Below are 12,060 nucleotides of genomic sequence, written 5' to 3' on the forward strand. Positions count from 1 at the left end.
AAATCACTGTTTTGTTTTGTTTTTCTTTTTGAGTGACATGTTCTGACAAACTGATGGAGCTGTGCAGCAAACCATGAAGATAGAAATATGTGTTTGAGCCACACCTGGTGACATTTCCTGAGAAGTCATATAAATCATAGATCCTACAGTGGATTGTTTTTAAATGTTCAAATGTATGGCTCAGAGTTTCTCACAGCGATTTCTGTCAGTGGGACGGGGCATGATTCATCCAGCTGAACGATGATGACTCCATTGTTTTCAAAGAAAACTGTCCTTTTGTAAGCTGTAAGTGGTGCTAATGTGAATGTTTTGTTGTTTAGACAAGCGGAGCCGTTTGAGAGCTTTGCGTCATTTCAGAACGTTAAATATGTTCTCTTGTTTTCTCCGTTCTGCTGCTCCTCGTATAGATGAGTTCTGACTTGTCTTCATCAAATCGTCAGTGTTCATTTGTAACGTTTCTCCCATGTGTATGCAACAAATACTTTCACTCTTATATTCTTAATCAATGAGACTTGAGTGCCAACAGGTCCATTTTGTTTCATTCCAGTTCTTATGTTAAAAAACTGCAAACCTCTTTCTGATCCATCCTGATGAGAATTTTTAAGATTTCTGCTGCTTCTGTGATATTTTGACTCCTGACGGAGGACCAGTCATTGACTGTCTTTCCAGAGCTGGGCATTGTGCAATCTTGAACAGTAATTCACTGAAGAGGAGATTTGATTTCAATGTTTTTAATTGTGGTACTTTTAATGTAAATGTGAACCGAATCAATCCCAATAAATGGTTCTTTGTAATTCAAGTGATTTGACTCTTGATAGCACACCTCACGCAATGCACAGAACTAACTGCAGACATGAAATGATGTTAGCTGTGTTCAAGCAAAGCAGCAACTGCTGGATATGAAAATCCAACATCCAAGTGCCAAAATAGCCACGGGATCATTTTGGGCAGCCAATGGCTGACTGAAAAAGTGAGTCCGTCCAATCACTTCCCCTAGAGACCCATGTTAAAATCAAAGACTGTATACAAATAATGGCAATAGCCACGTTCATTCACTCACTGTTTCTGGACTCTGCATATGAGGGTTCAGTGTAATCATGCTGGAACTGTAGAAAAGTAGTGACACAATCAGACACTCATCTCCACAGTGACACCGATTAGCAACTTTTCCTATTATCACCCACCCCCTTTAAATTGTTTTGGGGTTTGTTTGGTTTTTTTTACATTAGCTGGTTTGAGTCACTGAAACAGACTTTTGTGCTTTCTAATGCAGGAACTTTTAGTGGCTGTTTTGTTATTGTTTGACAAATAATAAAGTTTGCTGTGTGATTAAATATACTAGCAGACTATTTAAGAGGACTAACTTTTCAGTATATGAAATTATATTTAGCAGGATGTCTGTGCACTATCCAGCTAAGCTTAAAGCTGGAGTCAAGGCTTCAAAATCTATAAACAAAAACACACAGTTATATAGTTCATTGTGGTCAAATTATGACATTTTCCCATCAAATCATATCAGGTCATTTCTGGTATTAAATGTAAGTTTTTTAGGAAAAGAAATATTGGAACTGAAACTATCACAATTCATAATAAGTTGCTGTGGATTTTTCATTTTTGTTAGTCTGAGGTAATAAACCAACAGATCATATGTAGATGATATAAATGTAAGCAAATAAATGGTGCCATTTAATGGATCTTTTCAGAGAAGGTTTGATACAGTTAATTAAACTTTCCTACCTCACTTCTAGTAACATTTATTCAGAAACTCTTTTATATCACTATATTTTCATCTATGGACATGCCAATAAGCTTCAGCTAAAGTGCAACTAAAAAATCTGACAAGCTTCAGTGACTGTGCATGTGTGAGGAGATCAGAAGGTTAGCAGGGTTTGAAGATTTCTTTAGGGCATTTTTTCATCTTTAATGCATTAACTTACATAAGTTTTCATACAGAGTGATGGGAGTGTGAATGGATTTGAGAAAGACTGCTCTTCACTTTGCCTGTTCTGGACAGTGGTATTTGGATACTACAATCACCACAAGTACATAATTTTTATTGTATAAAATGACCAAATGTGATACCAAATGGCATTTATAATCAGAAAGATAGTTCATTTAAAAAATCTGAAAAAATGAAACCAACAAAGTAGTGACAAATTCTGCAGGTCTTCAAACTGGCCTTTGTGACAGGCCATCTGAAAAGTTTGTGCTTAAAAACTCCTTTATTACGTTAGCTAACGTAATAAAGGATAAAGGATTTCTTTGCATCATCAGATGGGGAAAGAACATCAAGGTCTAATATGTTCAATTTGATAATACAGACAAAACAGGGACCCAATCCTTGGGGAGGACCGATTTTTGACGCAGCGTGTTTTAGGGTTTGAAAGCCACAGAGACGCGGTGGCGTTTAGAGAAAGTGCAGGGCAGGGATAGCTCAGTAGGTAGAGTGGTTGCTTACCTTCCCATGATCGGAAAGGCGGGGGTTCGAATCCACTGAACGGCTACCCTGAGGTACCCTTGAGCAAGGTACCGTCCCTGCTCAGTGGCTGCCCACTGCTTCACTGAGTGAATAAGTCAAATACAAAGAGAGTAATTTCCCCACGCGGATCAATAAAGTATACATTATTATTATTATTAGATGCATACGGGATCACTGAGGGTTTTCGCTTAGGCAGCAGTTGTCCTTCTCTCCTGGATCGGCTGGAGCTTTCCTTAGGAGCCTTCCCAGCTTTGACAAATGTCCAGCTGGGATAACCACATTTACTCAGGGCCTTCTTGATGTGATGTTCTTCCTGGCCGCTGTGTCTGTGGGGTTGGTGTTCACTCTATGTTGTAGCGTCCTGATGACAACCAGTTTATGCTCCGGTGGACGATGAGAGTGAAACCTTAAATACTGATCCATATGCATAGGTTTAAACATCTACTTTAAATATCCCCCATTACTGATGGAAATGTTACAGTCTAAGAAGGCTAACCTGCCATTTTTCATATCCTCCCTGGTGAATTTGATGTGTTGGTCCACCGAATTAATGCGATCCATGAATTGTGGTACATCCTGACACAAAGGTGTCTGAACCAATGACTTAGTGCTGTTCCAGGGTATGATAACAGAGTTCTCTTTTCCACTTCTTTCATGTCCACATTGGTCACAATGGTGAACCCATGGTACATGCGGGTTAGTGCACCATGGGTTGTCATGGTGCACTAACCCGCGTGTGCCATGGGTCAGTATTACATGACCTTTGTATGTGAAATAGGTGGAATTAAGACACAGTTCCAAGAGCAAACACACTTGGTCTGTGGTGAGAGTGGTCCTGTTGCTGAGGTTGGGGTCATCCTGTAATCTCTTATGAACAACCTCCACTGCTTCAGTGACTGGAACATAAGTGAAGAGAGATGTAACATCGTATGAGACCATGGTTTCATCTGCCTCCATAGGACATCTCTCACCTTCTCAACAAAATCCAAAGTGTTCTGGATGTGGTGTTCAGAGCTGCCTACCAACGGGTTGAAGATCGAAGCCAGAGACTTTGAGATGTTATAGGTGACCGAGTTGATCATACAGACAATTGGTGTTAAAGTTACACCCTGTTTATGTGGTGAATGATACACTGTTAACCTTTGCTGTATTTTTCATTATTATGTGATTTGAATGGTTCATCATACTGTTTGTGTATTTTTACTCTTTCAGTGGTTGGTTGCAATAGTGCATTACATTTTAACTCTTTCACTGCCAACCATTTCCAGATTTTCCTCCAACCTATGCCATTTGTCAGTATGATACCAGTGAAAGTATTATGGTTTTGACTTTTTAGGGGACTTGCCTGTGTGTAAGGTTCAAGAATTCTGATCATCTAATCTGCTGCATGCAGTTGTATGCACATGCACAGCTGCTGCAAATGTGTGCTTGCCACTGCGTTGCCAAAGGCGAACTTCAGTCAGTGGAGAATATTGTAATAATTTGGCGGAGGCTTCTCAGTCGAGCAGTAACTGAATTGCTCATTTACTGAACGTGCAACATGTACAGAACTCTTCTGGGAACTAGTCAACCCAACTTAGTGAAACATACACTGAATGCATGCTGGCCCCGCCCACCTCTACCAACCACCACTCCATATCCTGACTGACATGACCTGTGATCCAGTGATTGACAGGAGAGGAAAGACAGGCCAACTTTGTTAACTCTTCGTTATGATATTCTCGAGAGGACAAAAGATTTTGCACCTGTTGTTGTTGGACCTCTGTGTGGAAACTGCAAACGGGACGTCATAAGGTAATGCAAAGGACTCTCCTACCTAACATACTCGTTTATTAATTTTTAAGAGCATGTATATTTTTTGTGTGTGTGGGGGGGGCTTAAAATCGGTGTTAGCTTGGTCGAAATAGCACATTAGCTGAATTATTCTGGAAAAAATAGGTTGTGTGTGTTTTTTTCTTTTCTTATTTAAATATATATTTAGATATATATTTTCCACGGGGAGGGGCGAAGAACACAGGCGCAACGACAGTCTTTGTCTTTTTCCCGCCGACTGTGGTGCATTGTCCTCCTGCGCTTCTGTTCTATGACTATTGAGAAGCTAGCCACGCTAACAGTGGGACATTTAGCTTCAGCTAAAGCAGCAGGTAAAAATACACATTTAATGAGAATAAAGAAAGACAACTTTTTTTTGGAAATTTAGAGACTGCTAAAACAATCTTATCCAGTTTTGAGCTTGCTCATGTAGGTTAGCCTGCTTTATTTAATTTTGTGTGAGCTGCAGTACACAACATTAAAAAGTTAATATAACATTAGGTTGGTGGCGCGAGGAACTCCAACCTAAGTTTAATATTTATTATTTTTTTAAGTGGGAAGGGGAGCATGTTTTTTTTCCTGTAATACAACGTCTTCCAGGTTCTTTTTCATAGGAAAACCATGTAACGTCTGTGTTAGGTTGGTCAAAAGAGCAATTAGTTGAATTATTCTTGAAAAGATGGGTTGTGTGTTTTTTTTCTTTTATTTACTTATGTAAATATATTTTTCAAGGGTTAAATAAATGCAAAATTAAATTAACAATTGTCTCTCTGTCTTTTCCCGCCCAGTGTGGTGCATTGCTGTCCTCCTGCCCTTGCTGGCTGCGCTGACAGTGTGATGTAGCCTCAGTGTTTGTGTTTTAAAGGCTTTTTCCACCAAGATGTCTGTTGAGAGAGAGATGACCTTACCCATCACACCAAGGGTAATAGCGCTTGGTAAGTAAATACTTTCAATCCTCTTGTAATATTTTTGTAAAAAATCTATGTAATTATTGTGGTATTTGTACCCACAACAACTTACTTAACAGGGGTTTGTCTGTTTTATATTGTATAAAAATAGAATACACACAGTTTGCTGCTGTTTCTCTTATTATACACAATGACCAACAGGAAAAAACAGCCTAACATTTCAGCACAGGCCAAAATGCCAAAACATTAGGCAGTTTTTTCCTGTAATTGATCATAATTTTCATTACATAATAAATAATAAGAGAAATAGCAGCAAACCGTGTGGATTCTATTTTTTTACAGTGTGAGGCCTGCTATCCAGCATTCTTGTGGAAACCTTATTTGTAAGGGTGAGCACATTGTCTTATTGGACTCTTGTCTGTTTTTAGGGAATAATTTCATGTCTGCAAGCCGCTGGATGATCAGTTTGGAGGGCAAGGTATTTTATGAGCCTGAGCAGATGCATGACTTTGCCAGCACCCTTGCTGTCTTCTTTGCGTCATACTACGTTTTCAACCTTGAGTATCAGGAGTCAGCGTCCATCACACTGGAGATGATACAGAGGTAAATACTTTACACCATTAAAGCTTACACCATTTAAGAATGAAATATATGTGATAGCTTGACTACAGTTGCAGAAACATATAGGTGATTGCTGTAATGTATGTTTTAATTTTGAAATTAAAGCAGCCCTTTTTCCGTTAAAAGGTTCTTTGTGAGGATCAATCGAGACATGGGAACAAAATGCCCTGCAAAACTTGGTACAAGCCGCAAGACAGGTCGTGTCGTAAAGAGGAAGGTTACAAGCATCAGCCCTCGGATCACCACCTTCCTCCAGCGGCTCTCTGAGTTTGAATGGAGAACTTCCAACTAGGTAAGAATACAGAGATGATAATATCTTTTACATAGCTGATAATTATATACATACTGTACACACATCCATACAACAGTATGAATGATCTCAGACAGATGTGAACAAGTGAATAACCTGAGCAAACATGAATATTGATGATGTGTCTTTGACAGGTGGTGATAAAGACTACGCTGAACCCGACCATCCTGGTAACGGAAATCTAAATCCCATGTCACATTCTATTTCCTGGGACCCACTGATAATTATTATGGAGCACCTCTTCAACCTGAGCCTGAGGTTGGGAAGAGTCCCACAGCTCTGGAAAACCTCCTGTGTTGTACCAGTGCCAAAGACTTCACGCCCCAAGGACCTCAACAGCTACAGGCCGGTGGCTCTGACATCCCACCTGATGAAGACCCTGGAGCGGTTGGTCCTGGCTCAGCTTCGGCGCCTAACAAGCTCATCACTGGACCCACTTCAGTTTGCCTACCAGCCTGGCATTGGAGCGGATGATGCCGTCATTCACCTCCTACATCGTTCCCTCGCTCACCTGGAGACCGCTGGAAGCACTGTGAGAATCATGTTCTTTGATTTCTCCAGTGCCTTCAACACTATTCTTCCCTCGGTTCTGAAGGACAAGCTGGTGAACTCTGGAGTGGACCATCACCTCACTACCTGGATCCTGGACTACCTCACCGACCGACCACAGTATGTGAGGACTCAGGGCTGTGTGTCGGACAGGGTCGTCTGCAGTACGGGGGCCCCACAGGGAACGGTTCTGGCTCCGTTCCTCTTCACCATCTACACTGCAGACTTCTCCCACAATTCCACCCAGTGCTTCCTGCAGAAGTTCTCTGATGACTCTGCAATAGTCGGCCTCATCACTGATGGGGACGACAAGAAGTACAGAGGACTGACTCAAGACTTTGTGGCAGAGGTGGGACCAAGTCATTGTTTTGCAAGTCTCAAGTAAGTCTCAAGTCTTTATCCTCAAGTCTCAAGTCAAGTCTCAAGTAATGTCAGGCAAGTCAGAGTCGAGTCTCAAGTCACTGGTGTAAAAGTCCGAGTCAAGTCACAAGTCTGAAATTTTGAATTTCAAGTCCTTTCGAGTCGTTAAAAAAAACGAAAAAAAGCATGTTGCAGTTATATGCTAAATGTAAATATTAGACCATGTAATTTTTAAATCTGTGTTTTTCTCAACACATGACAAAATAGTGAACTTAGAAAATATACACAAATTGTGAAATTGCACCTCTTTAAAATGCAGCTCAATTAAACCTAGCTCCAAGAATAATTTTCACCGACAGTTCTGAGATAAGCTGCATGTTATTCTTGGATGCGGTTGTAGGACCGGCTTTAAAATCGCATGACAAAAATATCATACATAAATAAATGATATTTTTAAAAAAAATATCATTTAAAAAAAAAAACTGCATCACCAACGTAGCCTGGAAAACATTTGCTAGTTAGATGAAGTCAGCTATCTCATCGTAGCATATTTATATGCATATTTATAATTATACGGTTCTTGGAGTGAGTGCACACACTCATGAAGTTTAGTAACTTCAGGTCACTGCAACAAGCCCAGGTACAGTTTACCGACGGATGGGTACAGGACCTTGAAATGCACCGTGTAGAACGAAAGACCATCGTACGTATCATAAGTTTACCAGTCTCACAAATCGTCATCATAAATACACATTTGTTAACCGTTTATTAATAGGACCTTTGAGCTCAACGGTAATTAATTAGTAGTGGAAATAATTTCTGGTAGCGTCACAGAAATGTAGCAGTGACAATAATACTGTATGCTGTAATCGTACTGGGCAATTAGTGATACAAAAAACCTGTTTTATCCTGTGAATAAAAGTATATGTTTTTGTCAATGTACCATAATAACAGAAGCGAAACGCAATATTGTGTCAGGACAATTCACTATTTATGCACAATAAACAAAGGAGCATAGCGCGACAATTTCTGTTCAGCGCCAGACTTGCTTGTAACCTATATCACCAATTATGTTAAGAAAAATGACGCATTAACTACAACAGCAGACTGACCTTTGTGGAAATGCTTGGAGCAGACTAACCTGTGAGCTGGAGTGTTCTGGGACGTTATATTTGATCTTTGAATGGCTGCAATCCAGGCCATCCGTCGCGTCTTTGTTACTTCGGAAACATGGCTCGAACAATTTCTCCTCAATGACGTAATCCGATAACAACCGATCTCTTTACCCGTCGGCTTCCCGTGGCTGTCATGCGACCGGCTATTTGCAGTTAATAATACAACGGCTTCTTGACATTTTTGTGTTTCTTTTTATCGCTGTATAACTGATTTTAATTGAAAGCCTGCGTGCGCTAGTACCGCTTGCCACGAGTTCCCAGAATCTTTTGCGGTTCTACCCGTGAATGACGTCACATTTTCAATCTCTATATAATATGCATGTTAAATTTTATATTTGGGGTAAGATATCAAGTCTTTTCAAGTAAACCGGTTCAAGTCCAATTCAAGTCCCAAGTCATTGGTGTAAAAGTCCAAGTCAAGTCACAAGTCTTAGAACATTTTTTCAAGTCAAGTCTAAAGTCATAAAATTAATGACTCGAGTCTGACTCGAGTCCAAGTCATGTGACTCGAGTCCACACCTCTGCTTTGTGGACTGGTGCCAGCTGAACTACCTCCAGATCAACGCCAGTAAAACCAAGGAGCTGGTGGTAGACTTCCGCAGGCACAAGCATTCTCCACTGCAACCACTGAACATCCAGGGTATGGACATTGAGGCTGTGGACAGCTACAGGTACCTTGGTGTTCATCTGAACAACAGACTGGACTGGACTCATAACTCAGACGCCCTCTACAGGAAAGGGCAGAGCAGGTTGTACCTGCTGCGGAGACTCAGGTCGTTTGGGGTGGAGGGCCCACTCCTGAAGACCTCCTATGACTCTGTGGTGGCTTCTGCTATCTTTTATGGTGTGGTCTGCTGGGGCGGCAGCATCTCTGCTGGGGACAGGAAGAGACTGAACAGGGTGATCCGAAGGGCCAGCTCTGTTCTAGGATGCCCTCTGGACCCAGTGGAGGTGGTGAGTGACAGGAGAATGGCGGCTAAGCTGTCATCCCTGTTGGACAACGTCTCCCACCCCATGCAGCAGACTGTGACAGCACTGAGCAGCTCCTTCAGTGGGAGACTGCGGCACCCACGGTGTGGGACGGAGAGATTTCGCAGGTCTTTCCTCCCCACTGCTGTCAGACTCCACAACAAAGACTTTAACTGAACAAACACACACATCCACACATGTGCAATAACACTAAGTGCAATAATCTTTTCAAATCAAATTCAAATTCAAATTTTATTTGTCACGTACACAGTCATACACAGTACGATATGTAGTGAAATGCTTGGACAACTGCTCGTGACCTAAAGAGAACAAAAAAGGAAAAGGCTATGAATAAGATAGGAAATAAATATGAAAAATTAAAAAGGGTAAATTTAACTAGGAAGGAATAAAATATAAATTAAGGTTAAAAATGAAATAACTGTACAACACAAATTAGAATGAAGGGTAAATTTAACTGGGAAGAATAAGATAAAGATAAATATATAAATTAAAGTTGAAAATAAAATAACTGTACAACAAAATACACAATACACAATATAGAACTATAAGATAAGATAAGATAAGATAACTCTTTATTGTCATTGCACAGTCATACATAGTACAGTAGTACAATGAAATTGGAAAAACTGTCCTACGTCGGCACTACATATAACACAACACGACACGATATGACACATCACAACGTATGTGATGTGTAACTATATAAGAATGTATGAAGGAATCTAAATATAAATAAATATATACACAATAACAGCAGCTGTACAAGTATTAACCGGAAATGAAGAATATAGTGACCAGTGTTGTGCAAAACCAAAGTCCAGAAAGTCCAGTGTGTGTGTAAGAACCATATGTGTGGGTCAGTACTGTGTGGTGGTGTGATTGAGAGACCGTATCGCCTGCGGGAAGAAGCTCCTCCTCAGTCTCTCTGTGTTGGTCTTCAGGGAGCGGAATCGCTTTCCTGACCTCAACAGAGAGAACAGTCTGTTGTTGGGATGGCTGAGGTCCTTCACGATCTTCCTGGCCTTGGTCCAGCACCGCCTGCTGTAGATTGAGTGCAGGTCAGGGAGCTCGGAGCGGATGGTGCGCTCAGCTGACCGCACAACCCTCTGTAGAGCTCGTCTGTCCTGCATGGTGCTGTTCCCGAACCAGGTTAAGATGTTTCCCGCCAGGATGCTCTCTATGGTGCACGAGTAAAAGTTCCTGAGCACCTTGGAGGGCAGTTGGAAGTCTCTCAAGCGTCTGAGGTGGTAGAGACGCTGTCGGGCCTTTTTCACCACGGTGTTGATGTGACAGGACCATGACAGGTCCTGCGTGATGTGAACTCCGAGGTATTTGAAGCTGTCCACTCTCTCCACTGGGCACTCGTTGATGACGGGGGTCTGGTAGTTCCTCTCCTGCTTAGTGCTGAAGTCCACTATCAGCTCCTTTGTCTTACTGACGTTTAGAAGGAGGTTGTTCCTCTGGCACCAGTTCTCCAGATTCCTAATCTCCTTCAGGTAGGCCGTCTCGTTGTTATCAGAGATCAGGCCCACCACGACGGTGTCGTCAGCAAACTTGATGATGGTGGTGGAGCTGGTAGTGGCCACACAGTCATATGTGTACAAAGAGTACAGCAGGGGGCTCAGAACACACCCCTGGGGGGCTCCAGTGCTGAGAGTGGTGGAGGCTGAGACATGTCCGCCCATCCTTACTGCCTGTGGTCTGCCAGTTAGGAAGTTGGAGATCCACTGACACATAGATGAGCTGAGTCCCAGATGCTCCAGCTTGGTGGTGAGTGTGGAGGGAATTATGGTGTTAAATGCAGAGCTGTAGTCTATGAAGAGCATTTTAACATAATTCCCCCTTCTAATGTCCAAGTGAGTAAGTGAGGTGTGGAGGAGATGAGAGATGGCATCGTCTGTGGAACGATTTGGACGGTAAGCGAACTGTAGTGGGTCCAGTGTGTCTGGCATCGTTGTATTTTTACTCAGTTGTATATAGCATTCGTATTCTATTTTTATCTTATTGTATATTTTTATTCTATTTTATTCTACTGTATATAGTATATTATTTTATTCTATTCTGTACAGTTGTGTACTGTATTTATTCTTATTGTATTCTAATTTTTGCGTCATAACTTTTGCACTGTCCACTTCCTGCTGTGACAAAACAAATTTCCCACGTGTGGGACTAATAAAGGTTATCTTATCTTATCTTATCTTATTACATTTTGTAAATGATTTTTGTTTTACAATTGTAATAGTTTATTTAATGTTCATGCTGGTGGGTTTGTCCTGTTTTTAGTGGAATGAAAAACTGTTTTCCTTAAAAAAATCAGACACAGAAAGGTGAAGGAATGTGTAGTTTTCATGTACGCTTCTATTTATTTTGGTTATTGACATTGTTTTTATTCAGTTGAAAAATGTTTTTCTTGTTAAAAAAAATATCAACAATAAATGTTGGTTTAATTCACTATTCTGAGACTACTTTATTGAATTATATTGTTTTTTGTAAATGTTCTTATATTGAATATGAATGTTAATATTATTTTATATGCTGTAAAACACAATTACAGTCTAAACGGGCGACCGTGGCTCTGGGGGTTGGGAATCGCATCTGTAACTGGAAGGTCGCCGGTTCAATCCCTGGGCTCTCTGTCCTGTGGCTACAACCGTAGCTTGCCTCCACCAGTGTGTGAATGTGAGAGTGAATGAATAGTGGCATTGTAAAGCGCTTTGGGTGCCTTGAAAAGCGCTATATAAATCCAATCTATTATTATTATTAAACAAATTATACTGTACACAATTACAGTGTTATACCATAAACCACATTTGCAGTACAGTGATACTATAAAACTTAATCACGGTAAGTCTTTCT

Source organism: Copadichromis virginalis, linkage group LG6 (genome assembly GCF_057382275.1).
Source record: "Copadichromis virginalis isolate Kocher_CV1m ecotype Utaka linkage group LG6, C_Virginalis_male_GT1.1, whole genome shotgun sequence".
In the NCBI taxonomy this organism is placed as follows: Eukaryota; Metazoa; Chordata; class Actinopteri; order Cichliformes; family Cichlidae; genus Copadichromis; species Copadichromis virginalis.